The sequence below is a fragment of the Tupaia chinensis genome, unplaced genomic scaffold (genome assembly GCF_000334495.1).
Source record: "Tupaia chinensis unplaced genomic scaffold, TupChi_1.0 Scaffold000078_1, whole genome shotgun sequence".
Taxonomy (NCBI): domain Eukaryota; kingdom Metazoa; phylum Chordata; class Mammalia; order Scandentia; family Tupaiidae; genus Tupaia; species Tupaia belangeri.
The window spans coordinates 9,800,573-9,820,912 of NW_006159539.1; positions in this window are offsets into that span (position 1 = coordinate 9,800,573).

Here is a 20,340-nt window from a genome sequence, read left to right on the forward strand (position 1 = left end):
AATTTAGGAGTAGAAGATAGATGCCAATAGATTAAAGCACAAATGAGGTGAGAGGAATGGGAAACAGCCATTGCAGACAAGGGCAAAAAGCTTCTTATGCCAGAGAGAGGAGAAATGAACTAGTAGCTACAGGTCCATAGTGTTCTTTTTTAAAAATGGGTGGTTAAGGCGCTAGACTTCCACAGGTCTGACTGAGGTTCAAATCCTGGACATGGCAACTTGAAATTCATGTTGGGCATGTGTGCATCCATGCCCAAATCCCAAGAGAATGGAGGAGAAATTATGGCATGGTCATACCCCCTGTGGGGTGATTTCTCATTTTCCTTCTCTCTGACTCAGTCTCTCTCTCTTTGGGAAGTGCACGTACCCCATGGGGGGGGGGGAAACTTAAAAAAAAAGAAAAGGAAAGAAAGAAAGAAACAGAAAAAGAAAGGGGTAGAATATAGTTGTGTTCTGATAGAAATGTTTCAGAATCAGATACAGGAGAAAGAATGCAACCAGGGAAGCAACATCTATTACTGAGGTAGATGTGTGATTGACTTACTTATAATTGCCAGTGTGTGTTTACCAGAGAGATATGGAGGCCAGGACCCAGAGAGGAGCCCAGAGCTTTGGCTTACAGGCTTTAGTGAAGCTTGTCCTATCTTCCCCATTGAGTTGGCTGTTATGTTCTCTGAGGTCTCACTGATTCCACAATTATCTCTATGGGTTTATACCACTGGAATGTTCCTGGGCTTCTCTCTCCTATACAGCCCATTTCTCAATGGCAAGGACTATGAGAGGGTCTTTAAAAAGTTAGTGGAAAATGGGGAACCAGCAGTTAGCGTAATGGCTATGTCGCTGGATTCCCACGTAGTCGACCGCGGTTCGTGTCCTGGACCCGGTGGCTTAAAACTCCCGCCGGGCGCGTGTGCGTGCGTGCCCAAGATCCCGAGAGGAGAATGGAGGAGAAGGGATTGCGGCGTGACCATCCCCCCTGGGGGATGATTTCTCGCTTTCTGTCTCTATGTCTCTCTCTGTCTGTCTGGCGAGCGCACGCGCCCTACAGTGAAAATCTCTCCAAAAAAAAAAAAAAAAAAAAGAGTTAGTAGAAAATGCACAGTAGAAAAAAACAAAAAACTATGCATGAATTTCAATCATCTTTGCACCAAAACAAGTTAATACTTTCATTTTCCATGAACTTTTAAAAAGTTTCTTAATTCCATGAGTGCAAGAGATGGAGACAGAGAGACAGAGACAGTACTCTCAACAGGGTCAGATGCTATGATCTACCACCAGCCTCAGGTCATGGGCACATGTGGACCTGGTATACTCCAGTTTCTGGATATGAACTGGCAACCTTCCCATGTGTGTCTGCCTTGCAGAGCATTGTGCTTTTCCTCCTGCACCATTGTCCAGGCCCCTCCACGAACTTTGTGAGGTATGCTCATATCTTATATCATCTCTGAGGCTTGCCTATCTCTATCTCATTCTTTATTTCATTCCCAATCCCAAATGTAGGACTTGGCATATGGTAGATCTTAAATAAAAATGTGTTGAGTGAACGAATAAATGAATGAACAAGTGAACAGAACTGCCCAGATCAATTTGAAAAAAATACAGAAGTTACTTTTTTTTTTTTTTTTCTCTTTTGGTTTTCATCATGACCACTAACTTATTTATGGGGGACCTCTTCAGAATTCATTTTGTTCCTCTGGCTTGAGAAATGCAAAATTTAGGTCCCCAAAGTTTGTACTTTTTTTTTTTTTTAGAATTTCAACCATAGAGCTTTTAATCTTTTTTTTTTTTAAATAAACTTTTCTTAGATTACATTTCTTTAGCTATCAGGGGCAGCTCTAGACTGTGTCCTGGTCTTGCAAGGAGAGAGACAACCAAGTCCTTGATGATACAAAGATGTCCATTTCTTTACTTACTTGGGAGAGTTATAAATCTAGCATGCTACAAAACAAGAAGTTGGCTGCAGAGGTTGGGGCAAGTTCTTGAAAATAGAAATCGCACCAATCTTGATGGAAAACAAAGCTCCCTTCACCTGTTAGTGTGCGGGCAGGGCCTCAAGCCGCAAGGTGGGTGATTTGCACTAACAGGAGTGCTAATATGATGTATTAAATGTCAGCCCAGCATCGCTGGGTGTGCATCTCTCTCCTGTTGTACTGCCTGTTTATGCTTATTCAGCCCTTTGAATAATTTAACACATTTCATACTCTAAATTACTCTCAGCAATTTGATGGGGCTTCTGGCAGTTTACTTGAAACGCTCAGTGTTAGGTCAACATAGGGTCCCAGCTTCTGCTAAATAGAAGTACTCTGCCTACTTAGAAAAACATAATTAGTTTTCTCCCTGGATCTCCTCCAGGGTGGGGTGGGTGGATGAGTGAGGTGGGGGTGGAGTAGGAGGGAGCTACTGCAGGCGCGCCTTTGGTTGTCAATCCACAGCAGGCCAGGGAACAAGGGGTTAAAAATTTAATGGGGCAGGAAGCTGGCCTTCAGGAAAAGGAAAAAGTTGAAGGGCATGGTAAACTGTCTGAGTGTGCTGTGCAAATGCATGCGTATGATAAATGACCCTCATTTAGCCAGTACTGACTGCGGCTGAGTCCTTCTTTCAATTTAATCCTTATGTAAAACTGGCCTTTCCCAATAAAGATCGGCCACAGTGGGGTGGAGGAAATGCAGAAGTGCCCAGGAACCTGTGCAAGCGAAAAATAGTACACCAGTTACCCCATCCTTAGCCTCGTCATTGCCTACCACTGTCCTCCACTTACTTGTGGGTAAGCTGCAGCGGTGATGGTGATGTTAAGTTGGAGAGATTCTTGAAATTTTCCCCTCCTCTCTGAAACTGCAATTTCCATGACAAAAACAAACAAACAAACAAACAAAAAAACATTGCTCAGAGCTGGAGGTACATGGTTTCTTTAATGTTCTAAAAATGTGGCTTTAAGAAGTCTCTCTCTCTTCATCCTTTTCTCCCTCTCCTGTGCACAACCAGGATAGAAAGGGCACAGACTTTTGGGAGGAGGTGAGCGTTTTCAGTTAAGACTTAAAATCTTGTCTTTGATGATGCATCACCTTGGGTGAAATCCTGACTATTCTAATGACCTCAGCTGGCCAACATGGCAACAAAATGATGGTGCAAGAGGCTGTGGGCTCAGCTCTTTGTCAGGAGATGGCAGGACTCTGATTGGCTGTCCCCTCTGGGTTTGAACTTCACCACCACTCTCTGGATATGCTGAAAAATCTTCTTGGGGATTTGAAGTCTTACACGTACTGAGACTCCATAATGAAGCGTTTGCTTATCACCCAGTTCTACCCCTTTTGAAATAGTCTGAGCCTGCATTGTAACCTTAGGTCAAAACTATTTGGGGGCGGTGGAAACTCATGATAAACACATGTTTTTAAAGGTTAGAATGCCATTCGTTTAAGCACATCAGATTAACCTTTTTTATTTAAGAAATTTCAAAAACCCTCCAAAGTGTTAAGAAGACCAAATATATGTGTGTGTGTGTATACACAAAGCATATATGCCCTAATCATAGAAACACACTCAAACAGAAACAGCAATGTCTGCACCCTAAACACATATATAGACATCTATCCCAATTAGTTTAAGAACTTTATATTTTAAAAAAGTAGAACTTTAAGAATAACTACGCATTTTTCATCATTGACCATAAAACCATGAAATATCCCACCCCCTATTTGCAAGTTAAACTTTATTTTCTAGCAAGGAAAGGAACAATGACATTTTCTTAGAAACCCAGTCCCTGAAGAACAATGATATATTCATTGACTGTTTTGTTTTTTTTTTTCACTATAGGGTGCATGCACTCACCAGACAGACAGAGACATAGAGACAGAAAGCAAGAAATCAACCCCAGGGGGGATGGTCATGCCGCAATCCCTTCTCCTCCATTCTCCTCTCGGGATCTTGGGCACGCATGCACACGTGCCCAGCATGAGTTTTAAGCCACTGGGTCCGGGATGCGAACCGTGGTCGACTACGTGGGAGTCCAGCAACATAGCCATTAGGCTAACTGCTGGTTCCCTTCATTGACTGTTTTAAGAGAAGATGACTTTTTATAGGTACGATTACTTCATTTTTTAGCATCACAGTTTCATGCCTTCAAACAATCTATATTTATAATTCCACCCTTCTGACCAAAGAGGTACATTATTCCATTACTTTCATTAAGAATGGCAGTCACATTTTTAGCAATAAACACACTATTCAAATCCACTAGAAAAATTCTATCTATATTATTGACATTGGGTGATTTTCTTCCAAAGTAGAAGACAGTTGCCTCAGTATATTTATCACTAAAGGGAATACATTTATTTTTAATTTACTTTACTTAAAGACAGGGTCTCACCATGTTATGATCCTCCTGCCTCAGTCTCCCAGCTGGGACTACCGACGCGTGCTACTGTAACTGGGCCAATTAAGCCCGAATGCTTCTTCTTGTGGTCAATGAAACGAGAGACAGGGGCTGGAGAGGAAGGGAAGTTATTTCTGTAACCCATTATAGGGAGACAGCAAATACCATCAAACCGTCTCTCCAAGCGCAACATGGTCTCGGTATTTATGGGTACGATAAACCAGCACGCACAGATCATGCCTCACTAGAACCAATCAGAGTCGCTCGCTTTCCCCTGAGTAATTATCCTGATCTTGTTTTACTTCAAATAGCCATTCCTGGTTGCTGAGCTGGTCATTTCTCAAACAGAGCTTCCTACTGATCAGATACTTGGTCAGATTGTTCTCATTGGAGTGCGTTCTTGTTTTTTTTTTTTTTTTTTTTTTTTTGTGTTTTTTCTTCACGGGGCGGCGCGCTTCGCTATAGGGCGCGTGCGCTCGCCAGACAGACAGAGAGAGACATTAGAGACAGAAAGTGAGAAATCACCCCCCCAGGGGGGATGGTCACGCCACAATTCCTTCTCCTCCATCCTCCTCTCGGGATTTTGGGCACGCACACACACGCGCCTGGCGTGAGTTTTAAGCCACCGGGTCTGGGACGCGAACCATGGTCGACTATGTGGGAGTCCAGCGACATAACCATTACGCTAACTGCTGGTTCCCAAGAGGGCTTTTAAAAAATTAATGAATTAATTAATTAATTAATTCATTTTTTAAAGAGAGATCTTTGCTATAGGGAACTTGCATTCACTGGAGAAACAGAGAGACAGAAAGTGAAAAAAAATCATCCCCGGTGGGAGGACCATGCTGCAATCCCTTCTCCTTCATTCTCCTCTCGAGATTTTGGGCACACACGCACACATGCCTGCCGGTTGATCTGGGACTCAAACTGTGGTCAACAATGTGGGAGTCCAGTGATGTAACTATTACACCATCTGCTTGTCCTGAGGCCTTTCTTAATTTCAAAATGGCTGCAGTCCTGCTAAAACCTCAAGCTGTATTTCTCTACGACCACACTTGGTTCTTTCAGACAAGGTCTTCCTATGTTGCCCAGATCAGCCTGGAGTTTATGATCCTGATGCCTTCGTCTCCTGAGTGACTGGGATTACAGGGACACAGACCCGTACCCAGACATCAGATTGGACTGGGAATCAAACTCAGCCCTCCTGTGTCGTCCTAGCTTGTGAAGCATAGCATCTTAGCACATGCTACTATGGCTGGGGCCAAAAGGAACACTTTCCAAATTCCCCATCAGGTAAAAGCATTATTTAGTAGACACACAAAAGTGGATTTTACTAACTGTTCCTGCTACAAGTAACCCCCACTCCTTACTCTAGGGCTAGAAATATTGAGCTCTGCTGAGCTGAATTCTTCCCCATTGGCTGCCGGTAGCAGTGGTGGTGTATCATCAGTGAATTGACAAGTTTGCAGTTGTATATATATGCAGGCTGGGTTCCCATATCTCCAGTTGGTGTTGATGGTATAGCTGCAAGATTTGTTTTGTCAGAAAACTGAGCATTTGGATCTCAAATATCCATAGGACAGATACACAAAGTCAGAGGTGGTATTTCCCATCAGACATGCAACTGACCATGATTCCATCTGAATGCACAAGAATCTTTGGTTTGTAGCAGTTGGACAGCAGGGATTAGTGTTCCTAACTTAGAGCTCTTTCTCAATCAGCAGGTGCTGTGGTGGCTGAGGCGCTAGACACTTCCACATGGCTGACCACAGTCTGAGTTCTGGACCTGTGGCTTGCTTTCTCACTTTCCCTCTCTCTCTCTCTCTCTCTCTCTCCATGTGTATATCTCTCTCTGGTCAAATTAAATAAATGAATGAATGGATAAAATTAAATACATAATTTTTTTAAAAAAGATGACTTTAAACCAAGGGTCAAGGTGTCCATTCACTCAGATGTTCAGCTTTTTATGCCTTTAGCCTGTAAACAATAGATTTTTCCACATGAAAAGGAAGGGAAAATACAATTTGCTGTCAATTTTGACTCAGTGGGAAAATGCGGCACATACACTATTTTTCTGACAGTGTGTTAGTGACCGTTGCTAGGTAATGGCTTCTTCATTAAGCACTGGGGATCTAACGGAAAGCTTAGAGAACAGGTTTCATTATATAATTAGCCTGTGATGTGCTGAGTACTATTGATATGTTCCAGAATCTCATAGATCTGTGTTCAAATTAGGGAAAAATGTTCTGGGCCAATTCCTAGAAATAGTTATGATAGGAACATGCAGTGGTAGTACAAAATTAAAAAGTAGTCATACCTAATAACTCAGCACCTGGTATATTACTGATATACCTTGAGCCATTTTCTTGAAGATTTGCAGAAACGTCAGAAATGCCTTCAAAAAATAGGAAAACTAGGCCAGCTCCTGTGGTGTTGATATCAGACCAAAAAGCCAGGACATGGCAATGGCATCTCCAACAATATCTTCAGTGAAATTTCTGGCATGGTTGTGTGGCCTTGCTGGTATTTTGGAACTGGAGTGCACTTGCATCAAAGTCATCAATAACCTCTGCTCTAAAGACCATCCATGAACTCAGGGGACTTTGGAGGGGTGGTAGTGGGCAAGGAGCAGGCACACAAAGAAGAAGGAAGCAGATCTGGGGCATCAACTGCCTTTTTTTTTTTTTTAATGGGGGGCTTAGGAAGAGAGAGGAAAGGGTGTTTCCCTTATTTTTTCCTTTCCATAGACTGTCTAAAATTTTTGTTGTTGTTGTTATTCTTCTTTTAAGAGTCTTTCTTCTTTCTTTCTCTTTTTCCCTTTCTTTCTTTCTAGAGTGAGACAGAGGAGGACAGAGAGAGAACACCTCTAAAAAAGTTTTTACACTGTGATCCACCCCCCAGCTTTAAGGAGGCCCTGATCACTCTTGGTGTGTTCAGGAAGGTCTCCAGAGGTGAACCTAGCACCTTCCCATGTGGTCACCTTCACAGAGCCAGTTACTGCTGGGCCATGGTCTGGCCCCCATGAGACTTCTGAGGCGATTACACTAGAGTTAATATTCTGACCATGGTTAAAGAAGTTGGTACCGAAGTGTTCTTAGTGTTGGGAAGATTGATAGAATGTCATTTCCCATCCTTTATTTAGTCAAGGGATATCTGTGCTGGCTTGGTGCTCACTTTATATGATATGAGGTGAGTAAGGAAAATCTTCAATAACTTCATGGAAAATGTGTACTCTGAAAAGAGGTGCAAAATTTTTTTTGTACCAAAATAAACTCATACTTTAATTCCATTTTCCATGAGCTTTTCAAAGTCCCCATATATCAAAGGAAAACAAAACATGCTCATATGGTAAAAACATCTTGGCCATTAATCTTATTTGTCAGGGGTAGGGAAGGTTTTGAAATCAACTGAAATTGCTCTGAATAGTGAAATAAAGTTAATCACACGCTGTGTCTCCTGTAGTATCGCTTATGTCTTGTTTTCCACAATAAACAACAGATCACCCACCGGGAGGTGTTGGTGCCCTGCTCTCTTCACCTTTGTGTCTGATGATTTTACACGGTTCTGAAGTCCTGTGTAAATATTGCTTGTGAAGAAGAATTATACCACGGGAAAGAGATCAAAGTGGGACATTATTTTTGGTTAGCCTAACAAGTATGCAAATTTACCTCTTTAAATAACTGCTTAAGGAGGGCAGACAGTATTAGCAAATGTGTTCTAGCTGAAGAGGGAATTGAGGGAAGGGTTAAGATAAAGCTTGGAGGAAATATATAATATTTGTTGTGCTAAGCAGAAAGAATTTCCAGGGTACAGAGAACTTGGGAAAGGTGAGCCAGAAAGGGGGAAAAGCCAAGGGGGGGGGGAACTACATTGTAGGTGGCAGGACTGAAAGCTGGGACTGACAGATCATGTTTCTATTTATCAAAGTCTCACCTCACAGTTGTACCCAGCAGGGAGGAAATATACAACTCAGGAAAACCACAGCTGTTGTAGAACAACTCCCGGATAATTTCACCTGAGAGCCCCCTAGAGCCCCCATGACGTGGTCTTCTTCTCCAGGGAGCCCTTCCTTAGCCTTTCGTCAGCACCAGAGCACCACATAGCTGCTGCCCTTTTCTCTCTCTTTTTTTTTTTTTTTAAAGACAGGGTCCTGCTGTGTTGCAATCTTCCAGCCTCAGCCTCCTGAGTCACTGGGACTACAGGTGGCACCTGCTGTGCCCGGTTTTTAGGTTGAACAGGGAGTTGAACATAGCCTCCTACGTGGTCCAAGCCTGCCAAGCACAGGGTCATACCAGCACGGGCTGCCACTGTGGCTCTTCTAATGCTTACATATTTCTCTTCACAATCCTTACTTTTTGGGGTTTTTTTGAGGAGAAGGTACACGTGTGAAAAGAAATAGTTGTGAGGCTTCTTGGGGAGCACACGCTACTACCACTGTTCTCCACCCCTCCCTGAGGAGATTGCGAGTAAAACTGAGCTCCAGAGGGCAGTGCAGAACTGGAGAAGACAAAAGTGCTACAACAGTGCTTTCTGCTGGCTCCCACTGCCTTCTTCCCAACTCAGTTTCCTTCTGGTGTTCTATAGTAATGGCCAAACTTGACAGGATCACCCATGACCCATAGATCATCCGTCTTATTGTCCATATTCATTATAAAAAGCCTTGGGACCAGCAGTTAGCATAATGGCTATGTCGCTGGACTCCCATGTAGTAGACTACGGTTCGAGACCTGGACCCGGTGGCTTCAACTCATGCCGGGCGTGAGTTTAAGATCCTGAGAGGAGAATAAGAGAAGAAGGGATTGTCGCATGACCATCCCCCTTGGGAGGGTGATTCCTTGCTTTCTGTCTCTCTGTCTCTCTCTGTCTTTCTGGTGAGTTCATGTGCCCTACAGCAAAAACCTCTCAAAAAAAAAAAATTAAAGCCTTCATGGCAACAACAGGAGTATTGGGATTACACAGAAGAGCAGATGTGGAATGCCTAAATATTGCAGACACCTGACATCTCATCTCCCATTTGACAGGCAGAGAGGTTATCTGGACAGAGATATGAGGGGATTTCAAAAAGTTAATGGAAAGTGGAAGTAAAGTACAAGTTTATTTGGGTGGATTTTTTTTTTTTTTGAATCCATGCATAGTTTTGCCATTATATAAAGTTTCAGGGGGTATTTTTTGAAAACCCAATGTTCATTACGACTAGGGCTCATAGTTCCACTGAGAGCAGATCAACAACTGCTCAGCGAATGATTGACCAGTGTTGATTGTTCGGGGTGCACACACAGTAGTTTAAAGACTATCGTGCAAGTTCCTGAAGTCATCAAGTGCCACATTCCGTAAACCTCGGAGTACATATAGGCTGAATTGATGGATTTATTGAGTTTATTTCTTCCAAGAAGTCACCCCCCAAAAAGATCTTCATGCATTAATCCACCCCCAGCCTTGGCTGGCCAAAATATGGGCACCCAGAATACACAAGGGGGTCTTAGACACAAACTTGGGGCATGTCCGCATGTCCGTGTGGGTCAGCCTCAGAGTTTTTTTTTTGTTTGTTTGTTTTTGAGAAGTTTTTGCTACAGGGCGTGTGTGCTCGGCAGACAGACAGAGAGAGACATAGAAACAGAAAGCAAGAAATCACCCCCCAGAGGGGATGGTGACGCCGCAATCCCTTCTCCATTCTCCTCTTGGGATCTTGGGCACGCACACATACGCAACCGATGTGAGTTTTAAGCCACCGGGTCCGAGACGCAAACCCGACTACGTGGGAATCCAGCGACATAGCCATTACGCTAACTGCTGGTTCCCCGGCCTCAGAGTTTTGCGTTACTGATGCACCATTGGCTGGCCCTGACTTGATTTATCTTTAATTCTGAGCTTACACTTGGAAACCTTTCTGTAAGCATAATGGCATTACTGTGATTTTAGATTCTTAATAGTAGGTACAGCATGAAAACAGATGCAGACTGGCACCACAGAGAGTGATGGTATAAGTACAAGGCTAACCCTGGTTACACCCGAGAGGGGTGTAATAGAGATAAGGAAACTTGGGTCTTGGCTCTAAAACCATCAAACTGCTGTGTGACTTTAGACAAAAACCTCTCTGGACTTCAGTTTTTGTATTTGAAAGGATGTGGGCAATCTTTATCATCCCTTTGGTTTATAATTCTAGGATTTTCTCAGTAAAGGATGGAAAATAGGAATGAGCTGTGGAAACGAGACAGGCATTGAAAACAGGAAATACTTGCTTTCCTAGGGTATCAGGTAATGGTTGTTAAATTCTGAGAATTTCTAAGTACCCTACGTGTGGTATTTTTCTGTTTAGACTACAGTGGCTTTGTTTATGACCACCATCACCAACCATCCACAAAGACTTCTTCAGGCTCTCATTTCACCATTGAAAAAGATGCCAACAGGAAAAAAAAATCCTATTAGTTAATATTCATAATTATCCCTAATGTTCATCAACAAATCTTAATATGTATTTCAAAACAGCATTTCATAAATATCAAATGTTCTGTTGGCTCTATTCAGCATGTGCTGGGTGAACAGAGAAATTTAAGTAAGCTCTAAAACTGTTGCTATTTAAAAGCCAGAAACAACAAATTGGAATGCTATTTATTTGTTAAAATTTTCAAATAAATTAAGCTCCTCTTTACTCATTACCTATCTGCAAAACGTGTCTAGGCACCCACCACTAGCACAAATGCTGATGTAGTGTGTGCAAAAATCTCAAGCAAATATTGACAAATATTTCAAGAACTGAGTATATAAAATCCTAGTCACATCAACTATGCTTCATTAATTTAAATCCAAACCATTAGCTCTATTAGATCCCTACTTACAGTGGTAGGGAAATATTACTGCATATAAATGAACACTTTTCATAGCAAGGGAACATATAGCTGTAATTCATTCAACAGGCCCCCTATAATCTAATAACATGAGTCCTACTCTTCATCATATCTGTCTCAACAACCCAAGAACACCTGGCATCTGGTGAATATGCTGTTTATCTTTGAGGTTAACCACAAAATGAAAACTTGAATTAGGTTTAAGAGCTTTTGCAAAGCCTCCTCTATCTTTTGAAAACCACGTGTGGAGTCAACTTTTCGTTTTGGGGCATTCTCGTAAGATGAAACGTGAACATAATACACATTGCATTCATGAAACATAAAAGCAAATAAAGATACAGGAATGCTTTAAGATTCCATGATCTTAATGTATATTTGGATGGAAAATTTCTAAATTAAGTGAGCGTGAGTAAAAAGTAATAGTAAGTGTTTGGAGATAGGACTGAATTTATTTATTTTTTTCTTTTTCTTTTTTTTTTTGGAGAGGTTTTCACTATAGGGCGCGTGTGCTCACCAGACAGACAGAGAGAGACATAGAGACAGAAAGCGAGAAATCACCCCCCAGGGGAGATGGTCATGCTACAATCCCTTCTCCTCCATTCTCCTCTTGGGATCTTGGGCACGCATGCACACGCTCCCAGCATGAGTTTTAAGCCACCGGGTCCGGGATGTGAACCGCGGTCGACTACGTGGAAGCCAGGCGACATAGCCATTACGCTAACTGCGGTGGGATAGGACTGCATTTATAACATAATTAAAACGGTAGGCTCTGGGGCTAGCACGTGGCTCTGTGCCAACTTAACTTCCATGGATTTATCTAAGGTACCATTTAGGATCAGTGCCTCATTCTTTGCACATAAGTAAATATGACCTGAACAGGTTTGTACATTTCTAGAATTAATTTTGGTAATTTTTAATTTTTTGGTCAATTTAATTGTGGGCTCCTGGGTCCCACATGGTCAACTCCATCGCTCAAGTCCTGAACTCAGCAGCTTGAAAATTATGCCAGGTACCTCTGCATGTGTGCCCAAAATCCTGAGAGGAGAATGGAGGAGAAGGTACTGTAGCATAGCCAACCCCTTGCTCTCTATGTCCCCAGCAAGTACATGTACCCTATAAGAAAACTAAAAAAAAGAAAAAGAAAAAGAAAAAAAAAAAAAGGTGGCCTCTCAAATCAGATGATGTGAACTTTACTTACCTGAACTTTACTTATTTCGCTTGTTACCTTTTAACTTTGGGCAGACTGACTTTTCTGAGCCTTAGTTTCCTCATGCACGAAAGGGAAAAAAGAGAACAGTTCTTCCCAAATAATGACTATGAGAATTAAACAAGACAACACAGGCAAAGTGTTTATAAGAGTACTTGGTGTATAATAAGAGAGCAATAAATGCTACTGATTATTATTTACTGTTTTAGGAAATGCTAAAGGCACTACTGGGGTCCAGCAGGTGGCATGCTGGTCAGGGCCCTGGATTCCCACATGGCCAACTGCAGTCCAAGTCCCAGACCCAGTGGCTTGAAAAATCACACCAGGCATGAGTGCGTGCATGTGGAAAATTCTGAGAGGAGAATGGGGGAAGAGGGACTGTACTGTGGCCATCCCCTTGATGGAGATTGGGGGGTAGGGGAGGTGACTTCTCGTTTTCTCTCTCTCTGTCTTTCTTGGTCTCTTTCTGGCAAGTGCATGTGCCCTATGACAAAAACCTTAAAAAAAAAAAGTTACTGTAATGTAATGGGTTTTGTAAAATTTTTTAAACTAAAAAGTCCTCAAAGAACTAAGGACTAAATACAAAGCATTGGCAATTAGGAAAAAGAAAAGGCTAAAATGTTAAAATGGTATAACTGATAAATTCCAGAACTTATTTGAACACATACTAAAAACACACTTATGTAAATTTAATCTAAAATAAAAACCATAATACATAATTGTAGAAGTGAGAAAGAGAATGCAATTGCAGTTATGGATGAGATTAGAGAAAATTATGATTATTAGAGAAAATTTAAAATGACCAAAATTGATTTTAGAAAGAAATGTATAAACCTGTTCAGGTCATATTTACATATGTGTAAAGAATGAGGCACTGATCCCAAATGGTATCTTAGGTAAATTCCAAACCTTCAAGTAGCAAAGATTTCCTCTTCTATTTAAAATATCTGGATGAGAAATAAGGAGGGAATGTCTTCAAGTTCATTTCAGTGTATTAGCATAACTTTAAAGCTAAAAAATAACATTACTTTTCTAGTTCACCATTAATATAGTTGCAAATGTTCAAAATTAAATATTAATAAGATTAGGTTGAATTCTAGGATATTTTAACATAAAAAAGCTAGTAAAATAACTTATTATCAGTATAGGACAAAGAAGAAAAAATACAATTATTACAGTGTACTCTGAAATTTATTTGGTAAAACTCAACATTCACTCTTCACAAAAATTTTCAAACTGATTGTAGAAGAATGCTCTTTCAATAGGATAAAAATATCTAAAACCAGCCATTAAAATTACAGATGTTAGGACCAGCAGAAGGTGTAGTCATTACATCGTTGGATTCCCATATGGCCAATCATGGTTTCAGTCCCGGACCTAGTGGCTTGAAACTCACAGCAGGTGCGTATGTGTACATGCCCAAGATCCCAGGAGGAGAATGGAGAAGAGATTGTGGCATGGCCATTCCCTCTTAAGGATCATTTCTCACTTTCTGTCTCTCTGGCAAGCACACACACCCTATATCAAAAATCTCTCAGAAAAAAAATTATACATGTTTTTGAAATCCATATGTAGTCTCATTAAAATCAGGGGAAAATATTTTATAATTATTTGATAACTTCTAGAATAAACATAGAAAGTAATATATATCTTATTTAGCAAGGAGTAAACTTGATAATCATGTAGAATTTATTTTGAGAAAAGGAAAACTTTACTATTATAGATTATATAAGATGAATAGAGGGGCCAGCAGATGGCATAGCAATTATGACGCTGGACTCCCACATGTCAACCACAGTTTGAGTTCCAGATCTGATGGCTTGAAACTCACACTAAGTGGGTGTGTGTATGTGTCCAAGGTACTGGGGAGGAGAATGGAGGTGAAAGGATTGCACCACGGCCATCCCCCTGGGGTGTGATTTCTCACTTTCCTTCTTACCGTGTCTGTTTGTCTTTCTCTTATGCACATGCAAGCAAGCACAAGTGTCCTAAGGTAAAAATCTCCATTAAAAAAAAAAAAAAGGAGAACTATTTCCCTACTTGAAAGGCTTGATAACATAAAATTTATAAATGTATCCACATTTATAAACAATTTTTTGTGATCTCAGAATTCATTGTGTTTTAGAGGAAATGTGAAAATAATTATATATTTATCAGTAAGGAAAATTAGAATACTGATATATTTTTGATAAAGAAGTCATAATAGAAAATTTACTCTGACACACAGAAGAATATTCCATAGAACTACAATAATTAGAAGAAAAAGCAAAAAAAAAAGAAAGAGAGGGATATATGTATATATATATGTGTGTATATATATGTATGTATGTGTGTATATATACATACATATTCATATAAATACAAAAGTATAAATACACATAGTATAAATACTTTGAAATATAAAAGAATACATATGTGTACATATATAAAAGTTTATATATATGTGTGTATATACAGATGAATATATATACACATATATGTGTATAAATAGACTTTTATATATATGTATGTGTATATGAATATATATGTGTGTATATATAAAGTATAAATACATATATAGTATATGTTTAAATATTAAAGTATATATGTATATACAAAAGTCTCTATATAATTATATATCGTATATAAATATAATAATATGTAAGTATATATGTATATATAAAAGAATATATATACGTGTGTGTGTCTGTGTGTATTCTTTTGTTTGTTTGTTTTTGCTATAGGGCATGTTTGCTCATCAGAAAGAGAGACAGAGAGATAGAAAGCGAGAAATCACCCCCCAGGGGGGATGGTCACGCTGCAATCCCTTTTCCTCCATTCTCCTCTTGGGATCTTGGGCATGCATACACAGGTGTCTGGCATGAGTTTAAAGCCACTGGGTCCAGGACTCAAACCATGGTTGAATACACAGGAGTCCAGCGACATTGCCGTTATGCTAACTGCTGGTCCCTGTGTGTGTATTCTTTTAGTAGAAAAGAATCTTTCAAGCATGGTAACAAAACAAATTAACAATGAAAATGTTCATAGATTTAAATATGCAAACACTGATAAATACCATTTTGCAAAAGGAAATACTCTCCATAAAGCTAAAAGACAAATGATAACATACAAAAAAGTTAATAACTTATATGAACAATGTATAGTTAATATCAAAACTTAAATTCAAAAAAGCCAAATACTGAAATTGAGCAAAAGTCATACTTAACACAGACATTCACAGAGAAGTAGTTCTAGTGGTGGAAAAAATATGACAGAATGCTTCAAAACACTAGTAACAAAAATTAACACATTAAAACAAGGATGATGGGGGCCAGAAGGTGGCAAAGTTGTTGAAGAACTGGAGTCCCATGTGGCCAACCGTGGTTTGAGTCCTGGACATGGCTGCTTGCAACTCACACTGGGCGCATGCAGGTGTGTGCCCAAAAATCCCAAGAGGAGAATGAGGAGGGGAGACTGTGGCGTGGCCATCCCCATTGTGGGGTGATTTCTCTCTCTCTGTCTTTCCAGTGAGAACACATGTGTTATAGCAAAAAATCTCTCTCTAAAAAAAAAATGTATTTTGGCCACAAAATGGCATGGATAAAGAATGAAAAATGTACTGTTTGTGACAAACCGAAGTTTCATTCTATATTAGTACATGCAATTCAAGATGGGCTTCATTATACCCTCTGTGCAGGGTCATTTAGTACTGACGTGTAGAGTAAGAGTAAAGGTAGTCATGTCACACAGGTAGTCGTGTCACATAGACATGGCTCTGATTCCTAGCTCTGCCATTCACTAGCTGTGTCACTTTGCTAATTTGCCTAACTTAGCTGGTCTTAGCATAAAAAGTGTAGTGTAAGCAATCAGAAATTTTGTTGACATAATTACTATTTTTTTAAATCTCTAATTTTAACTTGAGAATTCCACTCTTAAGAATATTTTCAACTAAAATAACTAGTAATCTATGCAAAGTAAAGCAATGTTCAGAAGGGTAACTTTTTTTTTAATTTTTAATTTTTTGGAGAGGTTTTTGCTATAGGGCGCGTGCACTCACCAGACAGACAGAGAGAGAGACATAGAGACAGAAAGCAGGAAATCACCCCCCGGGGGGGGGTGGCCATGCCACAATCTCTTCTCCTCCATTCTCCTCTCAGGATCTTGGGCACACACGCACACGCACCCGGCGTGAGTTTAAGCCACCGGGTCTGGGACTTGAACTGCAGTTGACTACGTGAGAGTCCAGCGACATAGCCATTATGATAACTGCTGGTCCCCAGAAGGGTAACTTATTGAAATGCCACTTGAATGATTTTAGTGTCTCCATCCAGAAGATGGACTATTAACACAGTCATAAAAATAACTTAAAATTTCCAGGAATTTCTCTGGCAATATGTAACAAAATGTTTACCATGTTTATTACAAATCGATCTAGTAATTCTCAATAAAATGTATCTGGAGAATATAATCACATTACTTTCATAGGTTTATCTGCAAAGATGTTTATTGCATAATTGTTTATAATAGTGAAATACTGAAATTAATCTAAATTCCATACAATGAAGGACTGTTAAACTCTTTCCAGAGTTAACTACTTGCCCATCTTACACTTTTAATTTTCTTTTTTAAAGAGTTATTTTTTATTTAACTTTATTTATTTTTAATTTGACCAGAGACAGAGATAGAGATAGATATATATATAGAGAGAGAGAGAGAGACAGACAGACAGAGAGAGAGAGAGCAAGCAAGCAAGCCGTCAGGTCCAGGACCCAAAGTGGGGTCAGCTACATAGGACTCCAGCACCCTTAACCACCATGCCACCTGAGGGCCCCAGATTCTTTATAACCAGAATCTGAATTTATGACCTTTATCCACCCCTTACTGCAGTGTTCTCAATCTTAGGATATGATTCCACCATCCACTGATCTTTGTTCAAGCTAAGAAACCCGGAAGTTACCTTTAACTCTACTTTCTCCCTTACCTTAACATACAAGCAAAAAGTGTGTCTGTGGTTACCTGCATAATTCTCACAAAGGCAAGCTTTTCTCTGTATTCTCACCAACCCCAACCAGGATGTATTTATCTTTTACTGGAATAAAATATGACCATGGTTGGGTCAGTTTTATACTTCCCAGCTGGGAATTGTACCAGCTCCTTCACAAATACCGCCCACCCCTTTCCTGACTCAAATATTCATATTTAAACCACAATGATCTCTTTTTTAGAAGTTTATCTGTTTTATTCATGATAGTACATGCATGCACATGAGAGAGAGAAAGAGAGAGAGACCCTCATCAGCCCCCTTCATCAGCCTTCTAGCTCATATACCCACACGTTCTGTATGTCTTCAGGCCAACCAGGGACCCCAGCCTATAGTCAGCCCTATGGCTCCCAGCACTGCAGTCCAGTTTTCCACTGACTGTGCCACAAGGCAGGACCCAGAATGATCTTTTCCAAACATAAACTGGGTTATGTCAGTCATTTTCCTATTTTATATGGTTCAATAATTCTTAAAACGTTCTGGCCAAATGGTGAGCTTGCTGGCCCTGAAACCCTTCACCTGCAAACACTGAGAGATACTTCATGTGCAACAGCAATGTAATACATGGCCCCTCTTAGAGATGCCAGAAGTGAAGAGGGAGCTGAGAAGCTGAGTGGTCATTATACCTGCTGGAGCAGTACCTGCCTTGGGGAATGACTGGTCTAATAATGACAGGAGCCTGGGGTCTAACCATTGAAGGTCAAACACGATGAGGCATCAGGCCTGCCAGAAGTGAGGCAATGGAACTGTATGAAGCTGGGTCACTTGAAGGTCTGTGGCCTTTGCTAGATTAATAAACTGCTCCAAGTTGAGAAAACTTTTTCTATTAAGGGATCTGGGGAATGAAATATCTTAAGTGAAAAAAAACATTCCTGAACCCATGGAAACATACAAATCTGAAGTCTAGATTTATCTTCTAATGTGATTTGCACAACCTTGTGCTGGAAACTTTATATAAAGTTTAATCCTGGATTGATTTTGCCCCTGGAGATTGGCAGAATCAACAATATTTCTTACTGAAGAGATTCATTCATTCATTCTTACTAGGGCTGTAAGAGTGGAAACAAAGAAGGAAGGAAGGAAGAAAGGAAAAAGGAAAGGATGGAGTTCCTCCATTGTGCTGAGGAAACAGAAGTGTGTACAATATCAGTAGAGAGCAAATTGGTCAACTCAAGTGAAGTGCAAGATGCATATAAATGCATATAACCTGTGATCCAACAGTTTTGATCCACATGCCTGGAAACTTTCATGTGTGTGACTGAAAACATACGAATTAAGATTTTTCTTTTAAAGCATGATTTCAAATAGAAATTTAACTGCCCATAAGTAAGGACAAGAATAAACTTTAAGCTGTGATTTATTTCTGTGATGAACTAGTTCAAGCATTTAAGGGATTTAATGATTTATTGTTTTGGAACCTACTTTATGACACTGTCAGGTGAATAAAATACAGAAAGCTATTTCTAAAAGTTTAACAGTGATGATGTACAATTGGTATGATTATGTTATTGAATTTTGTTCTCTGTGTGAATGCATGCATATTTTATGATTTTATAAATTTCACAACTGTTATTTAAAAAACACTAAAATATTTTCCAACACTAAAATATCTTTCAATATTTTTTTTCTTTACATCTGGCATAGGTGGTAACTACCAATCTAAGAGAACTATTTCTCAGTGAGGTCAAACTGGATGTGACATTGCTAACATAGAGACAACTAGTGGGTAGACTTGTAGAAACCACCTCTCAACCCAGTGCTATTGCCAGTTCCTAGGGAGGACATGATAATTAAGAATGCTTTCTTGGGCCAACTTTGTGGCCTGGTAGTTAAGGCACCCAGATTCACCAAGGCTGACCTCGTGGTTCAAGTCTCAGAGCCAGTGGCTTGAAAGACACACCAGGTGAAGATGCATGCATGCCCCAAATTCTGATAGGATGACCTTACCCATTGGGGGGTGCTTTTTTCCTCTCTCTCTCTGTTTCTTTGTCTCTCTCTGATGACTGCATTCACCTTCTGGCAAAAATAGGGGGAAAAAAAAGGAATATTTTCTTATGGAAAATGTTGTCAAGGCTGGCTGTGGTAAGCTGAAAAGTGTTCTCCTGAGAAAAGATATTTATGTCAAGGTCTTGGTCCTTTAAATGTTACCTTATTAGAAATTGGTGTTTCAAGATTTATATTATGCGTTTTGAGATGAGCTCATTCTGGATCATGTGAAAGAGCTCTAAATTTAATAACAAGTGTCTTTGTAAAGACATACAGTAGAGCAGACAGACAGAGGAGAAGGCCACATGAAGATGAAGGTGGCAATTAGAGTGCTGTGGCCACAAGCCTCAAGCAAAAAGAAACAGTATCTACCCCCAAAGACTTTGGAGTGCACATGGCTCTGCAAATGTCCTCATTTCAGACTTCTGGCCTCCAGAGGTGTAAAAATAAATTTGTTCTGTTGTTAGCCACCCAGTTTGTGGTCATTTCTTACAGTAGTCATGGAAACTAGCACACTGGCCAACAGCCTTGAAAATGCACCCAGGGAGTGTTGTCTGAGCTATAAATGGTGGCGATATAAGCCAAAGAGGATATTGGTTAGGCCTTTCTTGTCACACAAGATTGATCCTTTGGGGAGAAATAAATGAGTGTGGGGATGCCCTGCACAACTGGCTGTGATCATCCCGTCAAAAGACAGGCAACCATGTGGGATAGTGAGCAGCTTCTTCCCTCCCAAAGAAGACCCAGGTACATGCACAGGAATTTCTCAAAGGATGTTAATCTTATATAGCACAATGGTTGCTGATGGGCTTTCAAGAGTTGAGAAGATGGGGGACCAGGAGTTAGTGTAATGCTGTCGCTGGACTCCCATGTAGTCAACCATGGTTCGAGTCCTGGACCCAGTGGCTTAAAC